The following is a 24,027-nucleotide window of genomic DNA, read 5'->3' on the forward strand; positions in this document are numbered from 1 at the left end:
CTGCCACAAGAAACACTTGAAGTTGTAGCAGTCATTGAGTCATGGCGCAGTGCTGCCACAAGAAACACTTGAAGTTGTAGCAGTCATTGAGTCATGGCACCTGGCTGCTAAAAGTAACACTTGAAGTTGTAGCATTCATTGAGTCATGGCGCAGTGCTGCTACAAGAAACACTTGGTTGTAGCAGTCATTGAGTCATGGCACAGTGCTGCTACAAGAAACACTTGGTTGTAGCAGTCATTGAGTCATGGTGCAGTGCTGCCACAAGAAACACTTGAAGATGTAGCAGTCATTGAGTCATGGCGCAGTGCTGCCACAAGAAACACTTGAAGTTGTAGCAGTCATTGAGTCATGGCGCAGTGCTGCCACAAGAAACACTTGAAGTTGTAGCAGTCATTGAGTCGTGGTGCAGTGCTGCTACAAGAAACACTTGGTTGTAGCAGTCATTGAGTCATTGCGTAGTGCTGCTACAAGAAACGCTTGAAGTTGTAGCAGTCATTGAGTCATGGCGCAGTGCTGCCACAAGAAACACTTGAAGTTGTAGCAGTCATTGAGTCGTCGCGCAGTGCTGCCACAAGAAACACTTGAAGTTGTAGCAGTCATTGAGTCATGGCGCAGTGCTGCTACAAGAAACACTTGGTTGTAGCAGTCATTGAGTCATGGCACAGTGCTGCTAATAGAAACACTTGAAGTTGTAGCAGTCATTGAATCATAGCGCAGTGCTGCTACAAGAAACACTTAAAGATGTAGCAGTCATTGAGTCATGGCGCAGTGCTGCCACAAGAAACACTTGGTTGTAGCAGTCATTGAGTCATGGTGCAGTGCTCCCACAAGAAGCACTGAAAGTTGTAGCAGTCATTGAGTCATGCCTCAGAGAACATTTGCCTGTCTACTTATTTTATATCTTGATCACATCCTAGGCCTATGGATAGGAAATGTAGCCCATGTCCTTGTAAAAACAAAACAAAACATCATCCTAAACCCAGTGAAAAATGCTCTACAAATCAAAAGGCCTCCAGCTGGTTACTGGTTAACTTTCTATCCATAGCTACTTCTCTGTCTGAGTAGCTTATCTGCCATACCACTTTATAAGAAATATTGGATACATTTTTCAAGACTCCTCAAACAGCAGTCTTGCACTTCTGTGTAATTTTCACTTTCACTTACCTTAAAATAAATTCCCCAGAGCCATTTAATTTTTAATCTTACTTGATATCATTGAAAAGTTGGTTATTATAACAGTAGCTATCTAAACTTCCTTATTGTTTGGAGGTATAATTTGGTTATAAACTCAGACAAAACAGAGTATATTAGAAAATGTAGTTAGCATATCTGTACATTCCACAATATTCTGGAAAATCATCAAAGACTTAAAATCCATTACAGAGAAAATTAATCTCCTTCTCTAACTATAATCCCAACATCTTATTAATATATGAGATTAGAAAGAAGATGACGGGTACAGAATGCTTATTAGAATACTGTTCTGAACACTCCATCATTCTTCCTTCCCATCCATAATCCAAGTGAATTGTTAGGAAACCTTCATATTTATTTAATGGTAATTAAAGCGGAACAGTATAAAACCTGGATAAAGTAAGAAGCTATTCTTTTCTCATCTTGGGCTGCCTGCATATCACCTTTTGTGAAATGCAGTCTGTGTCAGAACAAATTCCCAGACTCACATTTTAACTTATGCACATCCTTGACAACATACCCATCTTTTGTGCATTCTTCTTCCATTTCCAATTGTCTTTTATACTATACTCTCCTAAGAACTGCAGCACTATCTTTAGCCTGCAAGGAAAACTATTTGAAATAGTCATGTGCTGGAAAAAGATTAACAAGTTCAGCCTTCTCTGCCATTCACAGCATGACTTCAGAATGAATTTCAGTACTATGATGCATAATGCATTATAGATAATGAACTTTTATTTACTTGATTTATGAATATGGGAAGATCTGTTAACATAGGCATTACTTGTGGTTATGAGGCGGGAGTTCTCATCAAAATATCAGCTCATCACATCACAATGCATTGAAAGTGGGCTTCAGAATAACTAAAAGGCAAGTATTTTTTATGGGGTTGGGGGAGCCTATTTATCTCCCTGACCTCCATGTATCGGACTCTGGTCACTTCATTTCACCTTAGTTAAAGTAAAAGCTTCAGGATGCTTTAATTCTGGAAATGGGCAACTTTCAACAAGTTGTAACTTGTTGAACTAAATACACAATGACTTTGCTGATATTAACATTCCCCTCATTACAAAACTCAGAAGTGTATGTGTTTAACTTAAAAGTTTTGCACTCATTTTTTCAATTAATTTTTAAACAATCAGTAAACATGGAAAAGAATAAACATTAGTACTAGAGTATCCAATATGAAATTCTCAAAAAGTCTACTAAAACTAAAACCACCTACAAATCATTTTTACTAAATGCAAATTTGGTAGATTTCAGCTTTGCATCCTTAATGTAGTGAAATAAATTTATATTGATATGATTTCCTCTAGAACTCATGTGCTAAAAGTGCTTTCTGGACTATTACCCTCTGTAGCCTGCTGATTACTTCACACTAATATATCTAGTTAATGCTAGGATACAATTCCAAACCTTAAGAAGAGTACACAGTGTCTGGTAGATACAGGAAATGGTTAATTATGAATAACATTCTATAGCAGACTATATGTAATATAAAGGATGAACAATTGTTTCATCCAAATTTAATAAGTTTTATCTCTTAGTTTAGAGGCACTGGAGTCAAAGTGGTTAAGTTTCAAACTTTTTAACAAATGTATGACAGTCTGTTAGGTATATGTTCATAGGTTCAAGATGAGAAGAAAATTAGAATGACTAGTAAAAGCAAATATATCTTGGAGTTCACGATTATTACTTTGTACTTCTGAGGTGTCGCTAACTGTGGTGGTGGTGCTGCAGTAGCGTTGTCGCCTCACAGTAAGATGTTGTCCTGTTCGATTCTCAGATAGAGCATCTTCTGTGTGGAGACATGCGTGAATGGGCGTACCTTCGTTGAAGGTTGTGCATCAGGGCCGGCAACTCGGCATGTAAAAATCTACTGCCAATCATTAGCGGACCAGAGTTCTGCTGTGGCAACCACTAACCGGGAAAAGCCGAGAGATGCAACAACAACTTCTGAGGTGTTGCTGCAAGCTTTTTGTCTCATCACTGTGATAGAATTAAAAAAAAAAAAAAAAAAAAAAAAAAAAACAGAAAGGTTTCTATTTTAAAGACAACATGAAAACCATGATACTTTTATCAGAGGAGGTAACTAAAAATCATTGGTGTTGATATTTCAAATATCAACACTATAGGTAGGATCAGGTAAGTATATTGCTATAAATTCCAATCATTGACTAAATTGAGACATTGTAAATTCCTTCATGAACTTTCTTCTAATAGCTCAGTGCTATCTTCATTTTGGGTGGATTTTTGTTCTGCAGGAATTAAATGACAAGCAGGATTATGTAGTATATGCATGGAAGTAGAGTTGTAGCATTAAATGTGCATTGTGTCCGTTGCTCATTATATCAATAACCTTATTATCCGTTAGGTTTCAGTTAACCTTAATGTTAAAATGTGACTGACATTAGCAACACAGCTGTGGAGTTCTGATAATAAAGCAGCAGAGTATAACACTCATATTTCAAACAAGTTTAGCCAAATTTTCCAGTTCACTGGTTATGCCCTTAAAAATTATGCCCTTAAAAATTATATCCTTATCAGAAATTATCTTACTAGCATTACATATGTACACAGATTAAAAGAAAATACTGGAGCATGTTCTAAGGGTACTTTTAACAGGATTTATAACATGGTTAGCCATATGCACTAGTTCAAAAACATACAAAAATATGGTTTCAAGGTCAAAAATTAATTGATGGAATTAATGTTTTGAAAACTATTTTAAATACACACAACTGCAAAAAATATTAGTTGGTAAATAAATTTGTATATCTTAAGACTGACATCAGCCAGGAAAGAAAATTAATAATTTTATAAATCTGAGGATTACAAATTGCAAATTCATTTTTGTATTAACAGATTTATTATGATGACTCATATAGCTAGTCTGTTAATCAATAATACCAATACAGTGCACTGACTGTCATGACAAATTACTTCAGAAAGGGCTTCAGAGCTTTTTTTACATTAGTTCTTGGGGACTCTGTGACGCATGAGTAGATATCTTAACCACATAATAATTAAAAATATTACATATAAAGTACACGCGGTGGTGGTGCTGCGGTAGCGTTGTCGCCTCACAGTAAGACGCTGTCCGGTTCGATTCTCAGCTAGAGCGTCTTCTGCGTGGAGACATGCGTGAATGGGCATACCTTCGTTGAAGGTTGTGCATCAGGGCTGGTAACTCGGCATGTAAAAATCAACTACCAGTCATTAGCGGACCGGAGTTCCACTGTGGCGACCCCTAACCGGGAAAAGCCGAAAGACACAAAACAAAACATATAAAGACTTGACATGAAAGAAGCTTGCAGCATAGGTCTTGATAATGCACTTGTTTTGTTTTTAAGTTATACATTTCAGTCTTTAATTATCCAAGAGATTATGTTCAATGAGTCTAAAAACATCAGAAAACTCAAATTATGATGCAGTGTTTCACATTTTGAATACTCAAGTGTAATAGTTAACATATAGTGTAAAATGCAATGTAGCTTTCTTTACATGTCAGAAATATATCCAAAGCTATGACTCAAAGATGGGTAGTCGTGGGTAGCCAGAACATGTTGTGTATTTTGCTAATATAACTACCTATATGGTTGATAACATTGGACTACACTAGTCATTGCTTCTCAGCACTGAGCACTATCCTGTTCTGATTGGGAGTTTGGTCAATAGGCAGTTATAGTAATATACTGTTTGTACACTGCTGTCACTCCCTTAAAATCTGATCTGTACCTCATAGTGGTGGAGGGTGAACACTCCAACTAGGGGACTGCTTACTGAGGCTATAACATCATGGTGAAGGTCACATGACTTCAAAATCACCTAAGGTGCTATGTGATGTAGAAAGGCTCAGCAGGAACACTGAAAAGTGGGTGGCCGACACAGGTGGTACTCAGTCCTGGGCAACAGGTTCTGCAGGGGGCTTGCAGCTCTCTCAGGTAAAAATATGTACTGCAACAGAAACCACAAGAAGACAACATTCAGTTTGACTCAGCATGGCAGGAGAAAACCCAGTTGCAAAGTCTTTGAACCAGAGAACTTGCAACTTGATGAAGGGATCTGATTAAACACGGAAGGAAGTTAGGTCCTTGATGAGGGAAATCCTGACTGCTATTGGTTATTTGAACCAGCAAAATATGATGGACTGTATCAGGCAAGATTATTTCAGAAGATGTCACCGTTTTGTTTTCAGTTGGTGATAGGCATGAGAATGGAGTTGGTATACTGCTTAGCAAGGAGGCATCAAAACTTAGGCATCAAAACTTTTAGTCAACTGGGAACCAATCAGTGACAGAATAATTTCAGAACACCTACAGAGCTGTTTCACCAAACTAACATTACTACATGTTTATGTAGCAACAGAAGTCACTACAGATGCTGAAAAGGAAGAATTTTATGAACAGCTACAAGACGTGAAGACCTCATTTCATATCTATGACCTTAAAATAGTGATGGGTGATTTCATTGATCAAACGGAAGCAACTGAGAGGGATTATAGATTACTGAAGTTCTGCAGTGACAATCATCTCAAAATTGGGGGCATGACTTTGACAATGATGGCCAAGTGTCAACAATGATTCTGGATGTGAACTTGGACAGACATTAGCAAGACTTTAGTTTGGCTATGGCTTTCCTTACTTAAGAATGGATAAGCTCCTGAAGCAGATTAAATGCAGAGTTGCTAAATGATGCTAAGTCTTCAGTTTAATATTTCACACATCTCTTGAACAACATATGGACTTAAAGGTACCCAAAGAATGGAAGAATGGCATCATCATCCCTCTACTAAAAAAGGGAGAGCTTAGGGACTGCATGGAATTACATTGTTGTCAGTCCTAGGGAGTTTTCACCAATGTATTATAGTTTCATAGTTTCATAGTTTAGTACTAGGCTATCTGCCCTGGGGCATTTGCAAGCCTAGCCCTAAAGATGTGGCTTTCACCACCCCATGTAGTGGTACTAAGGTGTATAGAATAAATTTAGAATACTGTGCCTTTGTCTAGTAGTGACACATTGAAGACCCCCTTACTTATTAAAATTAGTTTACTGTGCCTCTGTCAAGTAGCGACACAGGGGTGACCCCCGGGGTAAACCTACAATCTCCCATCCACTCGTCAAGATTTCTCTTGAAGAGAGTCAGTGAGGGGCTCTGCCTAACATGAACTGGGATTTTGTTCCAGAGTATGGGAAGCCTCTGAGTTATGAATCTGTCCCTCCAGCATGTTTTATTCATGTTTGTACTGAGGTTTAAATCTTTGGCTCTCGTGGTTCTTATGGATTTGGATTTTTTGAGGTGGAGCATGTCCATCACTTCCTGGTTGGACATGGCCTTGTATGTCAGGCACAGATCACCTCTGAGCAGGTGGTATGCTACTGAATAGAGCTGGAGTTTCTTTAGCCTGGTAGTGTTGGAGACCCTTGATCCTCTTGGTGAGGTACTTCTGGGGTCTCTCCAGCTGTTGTAAGTGCCGGGTGAGGTACATACCAAATGGGGCATTGTACTCAATCATGGGCCTGATAAGGGAGGAGTACAGGGGCACGATGACCTCCTTTGATCTGAATGTGAACCCCTTCATGATAAGGTGGGCAAAGTAGAAAGTCTTTCTAACCACTTTGGCAATGTGGGTGTCAAATGAGAGGTCACTATCAACTTGGGTCCCCAGGTCTCATTACTTTTTCGGTACTCGGTGGGTTACTGTCTATGTGATAATTTGTGGGTACTTTGTTTTTCCCAAAGGGGATGACTATACATTTTTTGGCATTCAGTTTAAGGCCATGATTCCGGCACCAGTTATCCGTTTCGGTGAGGCCTTTCTGTAGGATGTATGTGTCAGCTGGTGTATCGACTATGGCGCCTAGTTTGCAGTCATCTGCGAACTTTGTCAGCCACAACCCACCCATGTTTGCTTTCACATCTGAGAAGTAAATGCCGAACAAGAGGGGTCCCAGGACAGAGCCCTGTGGGACACCACTTGTGACTGGCTTTGAGTCTGACATGGCTCCCACAATCTTGACTTTATGGGTTCTGTTCTTTAGCCAGTTTGCAACCCATCTTGTGACATATGGATTTACATTTATGCTGTTTAGCTTATCTATGATCCCCGAGTGGGGTATTGTGTCGAAGGCTTTAGCCAAGTCCAGGTAGGCTGTATGGGCTGCCTTGCCCTCATTAATGGCTCTAGTGACTGTTTCGAAAAAGTCAACCAGGTTCAAAAGGCAAAATCTGTCCTTTACAAAGCCGAACTGGGTGGAATCAAGTGTCTGTAGGTCCCCAATGTTGTTGTTCGAGTTCCATAATAATTCTTTCCATAGCTTTGCAAACCAGGCTGGTCAAGCTTATGGGGTGGTAGTTCCCAGGGTCTGTAGTGGAGCCTCCCTTGTGGAGTGGGACCACTGTTGCTGTACGCCAGTGTTTAGGTACATATCCTGTAGTAAGGCTAAGGTTAAATAACATTTTTATATGCGGGTTTAGCTCCTCTTGGAGTTCACGTATCATGCAGCTGGGGATACCATCAGGTCCCATAGATGCTGTGTTTTTTGCTTTGCTGAGGGCGGTTCTCACCTGGGCATCAGAGATGACAGGGAGGTTACATTCAGCTGGGATGAGTATTTCTTCTTTTGGAGTTGAGGGAGGGGAGAAATTTGCACTGAACCTGTCTGCCAGAATGTTGGCAATATCTGTGGGTTCGGTAAATTTTTTGTCGTTGTGTATTAACTCTGAGCATATCTGAGGGTTTCTGCCCAGGTTTCTAACATAACTGAAGAATGCCTTGTGGTTATCTTTAGTGTCCTTGGCGATTTTTCTCTCAAAGTTGGCCTTGGATGTTTTTATGAGAGAACGTAGCTTTCTACTAGTGCTGATCAGAGATGCCTTCCCTTTATGGGATTTTGCTCTGTCTTGCAGTAACTTCCTTCTTTTGTTATACAATTTGTTTATGGCTGGGGTCCACCAGACAGGATGCTTTCCTTTGGTGGAGAGGGTCTTGGTTTTATTTGGGATTGCATGATCCATGCATTCTTGGAGATGTCCGTAGAAAGCATTTGTGTAGGATTCAGCATTGTGGGATGTGGTTTCCATTGGCCCTGTGGGCTTAAATGATACCATCTCAGTCTTGAGAAGTGTAAAGTCGGCTTTTGCAAAGTTTCTCACTGTAGTCTTTTGTGCTGGGGGTGGAGGTGTTAAATCTATATCCAGGGTGATTAGTTTGTGGTCAGATCTCACCAGTGAGGGGAATACTTCCAGTGTGGAGCATTTTGTCCCCATGTTTGTGATGATCAGGTCTAGTATATTATCCCCCCTTGTGGGAGAGGTGACTAGCTGTTCCATTGCATTTGAGTTTATGAATTCCAGGAACCTTTGGGCTAGGGTGTTAGGGCTAGAATAGTGCACCCAGTCTATGTTAGGGTAGTTGAAGTCTCCCAATATGATGGTATTTGGTGAGACATTCATATCTTCCAATGTCTTCAGGAAGGCTGAGTGGGGTTCTTGAGATTGGGAGGGTGGTCTGTAACATGCAACCAGTTGTATAGCAGTTTTGCCTGTGGTTAGCTGCACCTGGATGGTCTCCGATGCTTCATGAGTTGCCACTAACCTGGAGGTGTGGGTATCCTTGATGAATATGGACACTCCCCCTCCCTTTGTGGTTCAGCCCGGGTTTTGGGGCCGAAAAGCATGATATGAGGTAAAGCCTGGTAGCGCTGAGGTGCTCTCAGGAGCCTTGAACCAGGTCTCGGTTACAGTGCAGACATCGATGTTCTCCATACTGAGGAGTGCTTCGAGAGCCTGCATCTTGAGATTTAGACTTCTGGTGTTGAGCAGCATTACCCTTAATTTTTTTCCATTTTTGTTTTCTAAGGAGGTGGGTTCGTCTTTTGAGCCTTGCCTAAAAAAGGCACTATGGGGGTGGCAAGAGCCTTAGCCAATATCTGGAAGCCCAGTGGTGACATGTGCAAGCCATCCCTTGCAAAGCAGCATGGCTTGTCCAGCATGTCATCCCAAGCAGACAGATATTGGATCCCCCTAGAATGACACCAGTAATTGAGCCAATTATTAAAGCTGATCATCTTGTCTTTCTATTATGGCATCATTCTTGGTGAGGGCAGGATGCTGCTCAGGGTCAGGGTCATACCAGCCTGGGCTACATAATCAGAAAGCTCCTCTATGTCTCTTTTCATGCAGTCCAAGGAGGTACGTCTCAGGTCATTCACGCCGGCATGGACAATGATGGAGTCATATTTGTACATGCTTTTGAGTGACCTGAATGCGTGTGTTATATGGCGGATCCTAGCCCCCGATAGGCAGCTTACCATTACCCTCTCCTTGCTCAGCCTGGTAAGTAGGACGTCAGTTTGTCTGACTATAGACTCACCTATCACTAGTGTATCAGGCATAGTGTTTGGCCTTAAGGGCTGTGATTTATTGACACACTGATTTATTGAAGTATGTGTTGCATGTGTTATGTTTTGAGGTGGTGGATTTTTGGGTGTCTGCTTTGGGAGCCTCTGTTGTTTTGGTAAGTTTTTTAATAGAGCCTCCGAGTATGTTTTTGTGTTATTATGTGCTTGATTTGCAGTTGGGGTAGGTCTATGTGTGACTGGGTTTGTTGTGTGTGTGGTTACCTTCTCCTCCTGTCTGGTCTTGCCAGTCCTGAGTTGAGAGAGTTCAGCCTCCAGTTTGGCTATATAGTTGCATCTCTCACATGTATTTGTATTTGATGGGAGGAGGAGAGGGTTGTCTGTGTACATGAGACAATTATAGCATTGTCTCAAGATTCCCAGATTAACCAGCATCTACCACTCGACATGCTAGAATATTATAAGAGAGTGCTGTGCCTTTAAGGGAAGTGGTTGGGGTGATAGGTGGATGTAGTGCTACTTGAGTTTGAGAGTGCTTGCTTAGAAGAGAAGCTTTGAGAACAAGTGCTATGCTTATAATATAACAAGTAGACTGGTTATTCTAAGAGTAGAGCTTTCTAAGGGAAAATTTGAAGAGCAGACTTGGAGGAGCCAGAAAAAGTTTAACCGCTAGCTATGCTGTCACACGCTAAAGCCACGCAAATGCAGATTTTAAACAGGGAACTTCAAAAGAGCTAGAAATGATCCAAAACAACCAATTACTACAGCTCTTGTGCTGAGGTCACTCCTTCAGGGACAGATAGGCTGCTCAAGGCTCCCCACTCCCACTGGTGAGCAAAGAAACTTCCTTCTTATTCAAGTAAGGTAATGGACAACACAGGAACTACACCACAGCCCAGAATACAGCAAAGCCTGTAAACTGGTCTAAACTAGTTGAGGAGAGGCGGGAAAACAAGGATTATTTTTTTTGTTTTTTTTTGTTTTTAGATAAAAAAAAAAAAGGTTGAAAAGTAAGCCTCAGAATGAATCCTTGCAAATGCAAAGTGTTAGTCAATGAAGCATGAAATGACAATTAAGACTTAACGACTGCAGGATCAATATTAGATACAACAGAGAACTTCTGCTACCTGGGCAGTTTCATCTCTCATGCAGGTAACTGCGAGAAAGAAGTGCTGGTTAGATTTGTAAAAGCAAGCGCAGCATTCAGTGAACTATCCAAAACCTGGATTTCAAAAAAACATTGCATTGTCCACGAGGTGAAGCCATACCAAGCACTGGTGATATCTCCACTCTTATATGGTGCTGAGCTATGACCAATCACAGCAATGACCATGAAAAGACTCGAGGCTGCTCATCGTAATTAGTTAACATGCATTTTGGGAATATCATCGAAGGACAAAGTAAAAAAAAATTAGTGTGCCAGAGAAAGAATGCGACAATGGAAACTTGAAAATATCGTTATGGAAAGAAGACTGCATTTGTTTAGTCATGTTAACTGCATGGGTACTAGCAGGATTCCTATACAATAGTTCAACTGGGCACTACCTGGATGCAAGAGAAAACCAGGCAGACCTCGATAAAATGGGAAAGGAGTTGTAACAAGACACCTCCGTTGCCTGAATATTACTTGGGAGGTAACTAAAGAAGCAGCAGCTGATAGGAAACAGTGGAGTCAGCTTGTGGCCCAATGCATCATCGATGAGGGGTGAACCAAAGACACTACTGTCAAGATCCTGCTAATGGAAAGGAACTCTCTGAACAACAGTGTCAATGTTTTAATTGCAAGGACATTTCAGTTTTAGTGGATCATTAGATTTTAAGGATTACTTTGAAAAAAATTGTAGTATTAATGTTTTATTTTTTCATAAAATTGTGGCCTGGGTGCTAAAATGTGTGCATTTTTTAAATGAAATTCTGTTGTAAGGATGGGCATTTCATTTTCCTAATCTTTACCCTTTTACCACAGTTTTGCAACCACAAAGTACATATGTTTAAGAAAAGTCGTGGGGAACAAAGCTTCCCTTCAATGAAACTATAGAGGGACTTTCCTTAAAAAGTTATTTTTGTAATTTTCAGTTTTAATGTCTTGTCTGTCAAACCAGTCAGTGCCTGGAGGAGATTGTTAACTCTGTAGTTGAGAAATTAAAGATGTTTATAGCAGTTAACGGTTACATGGGGGAGTTCCCTTGAATGGGGGTATGTGGACCTTGCCCCCCCCCTCCCCCCCCAGAATCAGCCTTCAGTTTAGTTCTGTAAAATGGATGTTCTGAATCAGTTTTGTCTGAAATTAACATCACTTACATAAATCATGGTTATAGTTTAACACATTAGCTACAATTGATTTGTAGTTTATGTGTCAATTAAAACAAAACAAACAAAAAAAATGATTCACTACTCAAAGAGCAGTTGTGGGAGTTTGGGGCTGTCTGCATAACAGGAGATGTATGAATAATAGAAACATTGTTTCAGGAGTTATTAAATGACAGTGAAGCTTGCTGGAGGGAGACATCAGTCCTTGCCAAATTTTTTCGGAACTCAGACATTCCTTAGTGTATGCAATTATGGAAATGGATTCTCAAGATAAAGTAACTAAGAATGCTGTTCTCTTATAAATTAAACCGACCAGCTTGCTTCTTTTTTTTTTTTTTTCTTGTACAGAAAACAAAGTAGGACGACTGCACCAACAAATGCTAAATGGCAGAATAAGAAGCAATTAATAGGATGTATGAATGCATGTCTACGTGTTTCAAAAGGCAGTACAACGGCTTTTGGTGCTGGAAGATCAGAACGTTATGGGTTCAAGTCCTGCACTAGCTATTTAGAATTCTAATTTACATTACTGGACACTGCATTGGAGCATATGTGGGGTGCTTTATTTGTGAGTATGCCATCCTGTAGATGAGATGTTAAATTGAGGGTCCATCTGCCTGAGTTGGTGACAATTTGGTTGGATGTAAAAATCCTGCAGCACTTATAAAAACAGAGTATAGGGAAATTCTCTGTTGCTTTTGCAAAATTTCTGTTGGTTAGTATGAATACCACTCAAGGTCTCCCATGAAAAGAGAACACTGGCATAGTGGGACTAGCCTAGTTAACAAGGAGAAAATATAAATAAAATGTGTATGTATGTGTGTGTGAGAAATGTATGTATACATACACACATAAAACACACACACACACACACACACGTGTACATGCACAGTAGCACTATGCAAAAATTCAAATATATAGGAATACAAACCATATGACCATAACAAATCCAGAATCTGATGACTTTCTCTGTAGTTTAATAATAATCCAGTTATATAAAGTATGAACTTTGTTTAATAACTCTCAGAGGACAGGCTAACACTGTAAAAGCCACTGTAAACAAGTAGTGCCAGGCAGGCAGGCAGGAGAGCTGCAGCAGAACATGTAGCAAATGATGTTGCTATTCTCAAGATCTACTACTATGGGAGATACTTCGCATAACTGTACTAAATACAAGGATCATTAATGCAAGAGATTTTGTTTCTGTATATCTTGGAGACTTCGCAGCAGTACAACCTGTTCCCTCTGTTGGATAACATATTCCACACTGAAGTATAATAGCAAAGTCTGCTCTACCACAAAGCAGTCTGTCAGGTTCTTCAGATATGCATATATTTCTGAAAACAGCAGTAGTGGTAATTGATGTCCTGGTGGAGTCAGCCCTATCTTCTCTAGATAAAGTTATGTCTTGCCTTTTACAATAGAAACTGCAAGAAAACCCAGTGCAGCTAGAGTTTTCACTGTGTAATACTTTAAACTTCCTGTAATGGAGGCACATGGGATATATGCAAATGACCCCTTAAGGACGTAAAGAGATTCAGCTACATGGCTTCTGAATGTCCATAACTTCTTTACTTACCAAGTGTTTATGATTACATTTAGAACAACAAAGCCAAACCTCACTAGCAGTGAGCATGTATGTTTCGGTCCTCTTTTTGAATCTATCAGAACAGCAAAAATGGCTAGTTTGGAAACACTCTAGAAGCCAAGGGTCTTTAAACCCAGCAGATGCCCACAGAGATTAAAGTGCTTGAAGAATATCTCAACTAACATCCAAAGCAAAGGGTAAAAGGTCACACAGACAAACCATTCAGTAAAAACTGCAAGGAAAAAACCCATCCAAGGGGTTAAGGTATCACACAGTGAAAACTTTAACTTGGCTGGGTATTTCTTGCAGTATTTACTAGATGTGTAATGCTTTTACCCTTTAGTTTGACATTTTACAGTAGAAAATGATAATTATTTGGAACTGCATTTTTTTTACCAGAAAACACATATCTAGAGTTAACTCTAAGTCCTCTAATTGGTATTAAAACTCGTACTGATATTACCTCCAAAGTTCTTCTCTGACTAAAACTGTGCTACCAGATATCTCCCATCCTCATACCCACTGCTTAAAAAGCCATGGGTAAAAATGTACCGCTTCCTAAATTTGAATATGTCTTACTCCTAATTGTTATACAGTCCTCCCAGAGTACCCAAAAGCTGCAAGTGGCAGAGAAAATAATATGCAAATTAGCATTACTAGCAAACCAAATACACATCACTGTATCATACTACATAAAGTACAGTGTCACCCTATCAGAATTAGACAACAGTAAAACCAGGAACCTGGTAAAAGCACAAAACAATAAAACCCAAATCCTTGGACAACTTCTCACCATGACAAAGTTCTTTTATTGGAGAACCACAGAAATAAGTTAAGCACTTTCGTCAGCCTAATCAGCTGACTTCATCAGAACAGAGTAAAAAGTGCTAACAGTCATATATATATATATATATATATATATATATATATATACATACACATACACACACACACACACTAAAAAAGTCACATGATACAATTTAAAAATTGAATTAAAGTGCCAAGTGCATTAAAACATGTATATAAATAAAAATGAAAAACATCCAACTTGTTAAAGAAGCACATAGTATAGTTAATATTCCTACAAAAATTCACTCAATAACAACAAATACAAGGGAAGTTGATGAAAACTAGCAGCCTAAAAACAACAAATGTGAAAACAGTGCAGTATATCAGGAATATGAAAACAGAATAAATAAATCAAAACAAAAGTCTCATCACATCATGTCTTATATGAGAGCAACTTTAACAAACTACTAAAATTCAAACTGTCATTTAGACCAGGGAAAGTAAGTGCATCTAGTCTCACTTGCCACCACAATTCCCTGAACTCAAGGTAGTCCTCCCAAGGACCCCTCCAGGATCCTGTAACACTTTTTCAAGTAGAAAAAAACTGAATTTGTGTCCAGGAAATTCATCAATGTGTTTGAATAGGGCACTTGTATTATTGCCTATTGATTAGGCTGACGAAAACGCTTAACTTATTTGTGTGGTTCTCCAATAAAAGAACTTTGTTGTGGTGAGAAGTTGTCCAAGGATTTTGGTTTTATTGTTCTATCAGAATTAGAGCCATATTTCTCTTAGGCACTCTAGTGTTCATATTAATGCAGATAGGATACTGCCCACCTTTGAAAACAAAGCTACCATACAGGAAACAAAACTAACTCCCTGAGAGGCAGCCAAGACTATTTTTTCACCCTAAGTAAACCTTCCTTTAAACTAGCCATTGGAGAAAAAGCATTTCCCAGATTAGGACCAGCTCTACAGTACAACCTACCCACTGATGTTAAGGGCAATAAAATATTGGAGTCCTTCAAGAAAACACTTTATTCCAAGAAGCCAAGTGTGCATGTTTTCATGATACTGACATTCAACCAAGGTGCCATAACTGCTGCTCAGTGTATGACTAAAAATATAATAATTTGTGTTTCTATGTTACATTTGTGTCCTACTCGTATCTTGCATATATCATATGTACTGTAATTCATTTTGTAAATAGTTACAGAGGATAAAATGACACCTCTTTACAGTTGTAAATTGATTATATTCTTGCTCTTTGTTTTAATTGATACCTGTATTCTTATTTGTTCTTTGCAATGTTCATTTTGTACTTCTTGTACCTGGGTCATAACTGAAAGTGGTGTCTGCACCAGCTAACCCACCTGATAACATTTTAAAATAATATAAAAAAATACAATAAAAATGATCTAATAAGATTTTGCCCTTTATACATAGCATTTCACAACTATGTGGACATCCATGTTATCCAAAGTTATTTTCCCACTTCATTTTCCTGCTGTGGATAGAAAGCTATGGAAATGAAAGGATTTATTCTTAAAGATGCTCTTTCCTTATAAACACATATGTACACCACCTTGTACATTGAGTGTAACTCAGAAATTATACAAGTGAAAATATGAGCTACTAGAAACAGTCCCTTAGATTCACCATTCATGTAAATTCCCTAGTTCAGATAACTCAATTTGTACCACAATGGTGAAAGAATTGGTGTCTGAGACAGTTATGACCAGACTGAAAAAGGCCTTGTTATTGGCTCTTTAAGCATATCTCTGAATCCAAAGGTGTAGTTGACTATTCTGAGTCACAATGCCTTTCCCATTCTAGTGGCACTTCATCTTTTAAGTTGATGGCCAAAACATTATGACAATTTTAACATACAGCTTGCTTCTCCCTAACATGGAGTGATGTGTTATCCTGCCCCATCCAAAAATGCATTATCTCATTCATTTCTGAATGATGATATTGAACTAAATCGCACACTGAATGTTAAAGTAATTTTGCAAATGGCAGTAGTAAAGATCCCACCCCATAACATCTTGCACTTGAGGAAGATGCCTCTCTTGATCCACTCTAGCTATGCCCCTTCATACACACACATACAGTTACATACCTTCATCCAAAAAAAAAAAAAAAGCCCCCCCCCCCCCAATCAATCAGCTCTCTGGAAACAATCACCCATTCACCAATATGCATGCTCCAGCATGCACACACACACACACACACACTCACACACATTAACAATCCCAACCTACTTCAGCTTCTCTGAACTTCCATACAGTCTAACCGCTTCCATAGAAGTGAACGGGTGCCCTCCATATTTTTAAATTGTTCCATCTTTTCCTCCAAATTGTGGAAAGTTATGTAGCTGGATTAGTCTCTAAATCACTCTACAGTGTAAATAAGTAGCTGAAGGTATGTCAAGGGAAGACCACATGGCTAATTAACATTAGCTGCTCCCCTAGATAACTACTTTATCATTTATCTCAACTAGTAGGCATGTCGTCCACACTGAGATCTCCAACAATGATAACCTAAATGATGTAGCAACTAATTGTTTGGAAAGAATTAGTGTGTGAGAAAAGCCCCTTAGGTTAAGGTATCCTGCTTGCAGTAAGGTATTCTGAATCCCAGACAATGTCTTCTAAGATAGAAATTTCAGAACAGCAGATACTATTAGTTCATACAGTAGTAAAGTCAGCTTCTCTAAAACAAGTCTGAGATACAGCGCTGGAGTTACAAAATTTCTTGGAGACCATAAATGTTAAAAAAAAAATAAGATATTCCTTAAAAGGCATGTTTTAAACTGCTTAATGTTCTATATATAAGTGGGATGCTATGGCTTAAAGAAGTACCTTAAAAGTGAAAACTGGCTCTTTATAGAACAGTAACATCAATAATATTTCTGATGTCCTTGTGCTGCAGAGGCAAGATTACAATCATGATAATTTAGATTTGATTACCAGCCAGGACAATAAATGAGCCATTTGAGGTTGGGAAAGCAATATTAAGATGTGTATGGAGCATGCTATGGTGCACCTGCCTCATGGCCTTCGTCAGTGGGAATGGGTTTGTACTAGCAGATAGGTATAAACCATTAATGAAATGCACTGAGTGGGTTTAAGAAAACTCCATATGCTCACTCAGTCTAGCAGCATTATGCAGTATGGAGAGAATAGGCCTTTATTCTGACTAAAATACAAGTACAACACAAATAACATTGCAGATTATTCTTCTGTTCTACTCCTCCTCCCATTCTGCTTTTAACAATGTATCCATGCCCATAAGAAGGGAGACTGGCAGCTCATCATCTGGGAAGTTGAGCTACAGAGGGAGACAGCTTATTAGTGCTGTCAGTTTGCAGCAGGAAGACCAGAAACCTGTTTTCCCCCACTGCTTGGTGATCGGAGTGCTTTCACTGCAGTGCAGCATTAGTGTGGATCTGCACTCCTGTCTGTGTTGTCCAGCAGATGAGTCGTTAAACTAACGTTCCATCTGCTTGAATTGGTGATAGCTCAGGTGATATAAAGGATTCCATGACACCCATTGAAAACAAGTATTTTTTATTAAAGAATCAAAAGACACATATTGCATGAAAATCAAGCATGTTATACACAGTCAAAAAGTGTATTCCACTTAAAATAAAAAAAATAGAATACAAAAGAAAAGGCAAAAAATCAGCTATGTGGAAATACTTCTGCAATTGTATACATACATTCCCACACCATTTCTCCTACAACCATGTATGCAATTTTCTCAAAATAATAGCGCAATCCCATAGCTTATTATACAGCAACTTCCTCACAGTGGGTTTCCTATATACACCAAAAAACCCCAGAAATAAATATATGTATAGTGTTCAGCATAGAAGGTAAACAGACAGCATAATACATATACAAAATCATATTAATATGCATGAGAAGAATAAAATCAATATCAAAATGGCAGAATAAAACATGCCGAAAGTCTTTAAAACATTCAATGAAAACATGTTCAAGAATCTCTTCAATATTTAAAATGGTGCAAAACCACTGTTCTTTATTTTGTATTTGATTTGTTGCTTAACAGGGAGTTTGCCTAACCACAAACACCATAGAAAATCCTGAATATTATATGTGTGTGTGTACAAATCTATTGTGCTGCTGATTAATACTAAACAAAAGGGAGTAAAGTTTATAGTCTTATAAAATTTGTCCATAAGATTAATGTACTACACGTTCCCAGGTCTATAATATAACATTTAGTTTCCAAATACTTTATCAATATATTAGTTCAAAAGATAATGAGATGCATAATGTCCTTTAGAGTTAAGTGTACACTCCCAGTTGTCCTTATTATTATTACTGTAGTATTGTAATAATCTTAAGGTAAATCTTAAAGTAGATAAACCTAACTCAGTTAAAATCCAATATAAATGAAAGGAAGATAAATATGCAATGGGATTAACTTGTCCTAATATGCTTTCTGTTGTACAATACATTGTATTTCTTTTCAGTGGATTTAATCTATTCCCTCACAAAAAAAGGAAAACACAATTCTAAAATAAATTTTCTTTGTATTTAGTGAAAGGAAAAGCTTGTCTCAAATAAAACTAAAATGAAAAGATTTCCATTACTTTAACAAGGTATGCATATTTTGCAACAAAGAGTCTTGTTGTAAAATTGTCCAGGGTTAAAGATAATGCCTAATATATTAATATGAGCATCAGTAAAAGGAGTATCATGATGTAAAACAGTCTCATCAAAAACAAGCATTTTGTAAATTAAATTGTAAACTTAAGTTTTTAACAGTAATATAATGACCAGCAAAGCTTTCAGTTTTAAAAATATTAAATCAGTAGCAGAAGGCATAATCCAATGTGGTTTAATATTTGGAAAAGTATCTCAGACATCCATTTGCAACTTTATACATTGTTGAATGATAGCATTCATTATTAAAGAAAATAGCAAACAACTAAGGGGCATCCTTGTCCCATACTAATAAATATGCAATCTCCCATAAACCCATTTGTCAGAGGTTGTACCCAAAAAGCAGAATAAATACTATATGAAATATGGTAAAATTTGTCACTTATACCCTATTATCTCAAAGTGTCCAATAGACTGTTATGAAAAATGGAATCATACACATTATAGCATATGAAATTAATATATCAAGGTTAGTACACAGAATATTACCAACTACTTCTATCAATAAAATCAACATACCCCTATTAAATTACACCTTAATACTGAATACCCCTTGATAAAATCTAATGAGAAAAAATTTACTCAGCATGTTATTTAACAAAAAATATGTAATTTTTAGAGAGAGTTATCAGTTTATAATTTAATCAGGACTACCACCATTCTTGAAATTAAAGTGTATTATATCTTCAGATGGAGTATCACTGTCAAGCCTTTCATTTAAATCAAGGAAGGCAATACATTTCTAAACCCATCCATCATTTTGTAGAAACAATATGGAGTGCCATCAACTCAAGGGACAAGTTACCTTTTAACAATTTTACTACTATATCTAATTTATTCAAATACATTTTAAGTCAAGCATGTATTATCTTCCCTATTTATTTTACTCAGTCTGTTTTACCAGAACACCTGTTGCAAAACCCTGACATTTTGCTAGAACATTCAGATTGCATGGAAAAGTAATCATATTCATAATATCAGTTTGTGTTGCAGCAATATGACCCTATGGCAAAAACAAAAAATCCATAAAGCAAAGCTATATTTTAATGTTCTTTCCTATAAAGTGAAATAAATCCTTATTAGTACATTGTAGCAAATATTTGTATTTATATAGACACATATTTAATCTATTCAAATGTAATGTTGTACTTTCTCCACAAAATCGTTGGAATCAATATTACTTGAAGATTTCTCATATCCAGACCAACATATAATCCAGTGTCATCTTTTCAATAAGTTATGTTCCAAATGCTAAAATATTGTCTTATGCTTAATTTTGTATTTAATCCACCATTGTGTCCAATTTTGTACAAAAGCCCCTTAAAAGAAGAATATCTTTCCATAAGTGAGCTAATGTCTCCTGCCATTCAGGTGTGCCTAAAGTCCAACCATTTAATATTTTTATGTTTTTTCCTTCCCAGTGGATTTTATTAGAAACAGAAATGCTAAATAATAGTGCTTTATGGTCCGTCCATAACAGACAATATAAGTATGTATCATTGTTACTCAGAACTTCAAATACATATTTAACATCCTTTAAGGCAGAGCATTTAGATAACCTAATATGACAATTCCAATCTCCTAACATATGTTTATTGATTACTATGTATGGATGTAGGTTATCAGAAAATATTTTCTCTCTTTTATACTAGTAGAAGAAAAAATAATTAAAATAAAATTGCCTGTTTGTGATCTAAAATTACAAACTAGTACTGCCCCTAGAATTATAGCTAATACATCTAGTATAGGGCTTAAAAAGCACAGCAATAACAGAATGAGTATCTGTACCGAAACTCCATATCACTTCTCTTAGCTAATTATTTCCACCTGTTGTTTCTGGTAATCAGACAACAAGCAGATATCCAATCCAATATTTATGCTGCACATTTCTTTCCTTTCTTTGTTGTTTTCTTTTTTGTTTAAAACGTGATGTAATTTTTTATGCACTCTTTATCCTATTGTAGTAGTAATCTGAATCTTCTAACACATTTTCAACTATATCTTCCTCCCCACTTCTTCATCACATCAGTCCTCCCCAGCACTTTCCACGGGTATGTCTACTATCTCTGCTATAACAGAAGCATAGTTCAACCCAATAAAGAATCATGAGACAATTATACAGAGAACACTTTCTCTGAAATAATACAAGGTAGACCTGTATACTCACCTGTCTCAGGACTAACGCTGTCTTTCTTTAAAGCGGTGCCATCACGATTCACAACACGGGTAAGTAATGGACAGTCAAATCAAAACTGCCATATCATTCTACATTTCTTGCACTGAGGCATACATCAACTTCTGGCATGCCATGTTTGTCCACACTGAGGACACACATAATTATCAACATTCGGAATTAAATGATCCAGAGAACTACAATAAAAACAAGTTTCAGGCTGTTCATGATAAATGACATAAGTGTTTTGACCATGAATAGAGACAACATTTGGAATATGATTAAGTTTTCCTGTAGAAAAGGCAACACAGTCTGCCCTTCCAAGCTCCATTCCACAGTTTTCTTTCACACACACACACACACACACACACACATATATATATATATATATATATATATATATATATATATATATATATATAAAACTTAACATCAAATACATGTTTACAGCATGTTTTAAAGTAACCTAAATTTGGACCAGTGTCAGTATCTGCAGTTCAGAATTGAATAGTGCTTACAAGACTGATGCTGCCTCATTGAACCTGTGAGGACATCCCTGGGTGGGCAGAGTATGATCTTGAAAGTTGTCTAAACAGAGACGAACATGGCTGGGCTGCTCCTGTGATCTGTGGACCTGTGGAAAATGGAACATAAAAGAGAGATAAAGAAAACAAAATGTAAAATAATATATAATTAAAATTTAAAATAAAAAAGAGGGGAGGAGGAAAACACAAAATTGAGACAAAAAGTTCAGTCATAATTAACTGTTCCATCAGTACATACTTTATTGGCAGGGCCTACTTAGCATCTAATAAGCAGGTATAGGAAATGGCACTATGCTTTGCACTGGGGTAAATATATGGTACTTTTTATAGGTTATGCTGAAAAGGTCATTGCCATTACAAGTTTTCTGTAAGTTTACTTTGATTACTGTGTATATGTGAATGATTTCATAAAAATAAAATGATAGATTATTTTCATTTTATTTGCAGTAGAAAGCATTGCATTATCCTACATTTGCTTTTCTTACAAAAGTAAGACAGTAAAGTATGAATTCTGACCTATAATATGGATTACTTAGACATAATCTGTGCTGATCTGTGTATATGTATGTTACATCAATCTATACAACTCCTTTTTAATAATAATTACATATGTATATTTGCGTATATGCACCTCTCTTTCTCAATGCATGTAATATATATACACACACATTTGCTATTGTGTTAATGATTGAAACAATTTTGAAATCTGGAATAATGAGACCAAAAGATCGTAAACTGACAGTGTCAAGGGCCACATGAGTGAACTATGTAAAATATCAAATCTCTCTACCTGCATGGTCACAGAAACGCATGTTATCATTTTATTTATTTACATTTCTTTACCAGGTAGTGTCCAACTGGGCTGCTGGGCCATTTTCAGTAGAGACCTGGGGAGAAAAGCTCCACAGATAAAAAATACAGAACAGAGTACAAGCAAAGAAAAATCTACATTACTACATTAACAGACATCTGCATTACTACATTAACTAAAAACATAAGAACATTTTTATAATGAGTATTGAAAGTTTTTACAAACATTATTCATTGGTAATTTTCTTTGTAGAAAAAAAGCTTTAAAAAAGAGTATTCCTCTGAAAAGGAAGATTATTTTTTAGCTTAGAACAAGCAGTGATCAGGCCTAGAACGTGAGGTATGCCTCTTTTAAAGCAAGTAAAAGTTTGTTTATGAAAAAATTATAGAAGAAAATAAAAGGGGAGAAAAGCAGACACTAAGTGCTGTATTAGAGGAAAACAGTATAAAGGAGCAATAAGGTAAACTGATTGTTACAGTATAGTAGCGGTATAAAGGAGCATAAGGTTAACTGATTATTACAGTATAGTAGCGGTATAAAGGAGCATAAGGTAAACTGATTATTCTCAAGGATTTTTGCTAAACGTCGAAGGATGGCTATGGGGTGGTAGTTTGTGATTTCTCTGGAGGGGCCACCCTTGTGGAGGGGGATGAGCAATTTTCCATAGAAGGGGCCCATATTGTTTAGAGATAGAATGATTGATCAATATTGAGATAATAATGGATGGGGCAGCAATTTTTAAGAATTCGTTCAGAAGCTGGTCGGATACTGGGCAGCAAGGCTTTACCTTGCTTAGTAACTTTTTAATGAAGGAAGTTTGAATTGGTTTACATGATAAGGAGTTGGTGGTACTGGGTCATAGTGAGGGGAGGGAAGGGGCAGTTGTTTTTGGTGTCAATCAGAGGAGAGACAAAGTTAATGAAATGTGAGTTGAAATGTGAGGCTATGGGTGTGGTTATTGATTGTGGAAGGAGGGGGGCTGGTGGGTTTACCAGGGTTGAGGAGGAGGTTTACTTTTTGCCAGAATTTTTGCAGGTTATAAAGGAACTTTTGTTGAGTGGTTTGGAAATAGTGCTTTTTTGTCACTGTTAATTTTTTTCTTACTCTAGTTTATTAATTGCTGACAAGTGGTGAGGTTGGATTTGTCTTTTTGGTGGACAGATATAGCGATCTGGCTCTATCTCTTTGTTTAATGAGTTGTTTTGCCTCATAGGTAAGCCATGGTAGTAGCTTGGCTTTGTAGCATATTTTTCTGGTGGGGGGTAGGCTATTTAGGGTTTCAAGGAATTTTGAGTTAAAAAATTTAACTGCAAGATCTACATTTAAGTTTTTTAATGAGGACCAATCACAGCATTAAAATAATAGGTTGAATAACTCTGGTGAGAGATGTTTCTTACTGTGGATTACTCTGAAAGGATTGTAAATTTGTGTGTGGATTTTTATTCTGAGTAGAAATGTGGGAGTATAGTCACTAATATTGATAGGAAGGCAGCTGACAAGGTCATTTAGGTTTGGTTTGTTAGTTAATATCCAGTCCAGTAGTAAATATTTTTTGTAG

This window comes from Protopterus annectens, chromosome 17.part0 (assembly GCF_019279795.1).
Source record: "Protopterus annectens isolate FY-2018-M chromosome 17.part0, PAN1.0, whole genome shotgun sequence".
Lineage (NCBI taxonomy): Eukaryota > Metazoa > Chordata > Ceratodontiformes > Protopteridae > Protopterus > Protopterus annectens.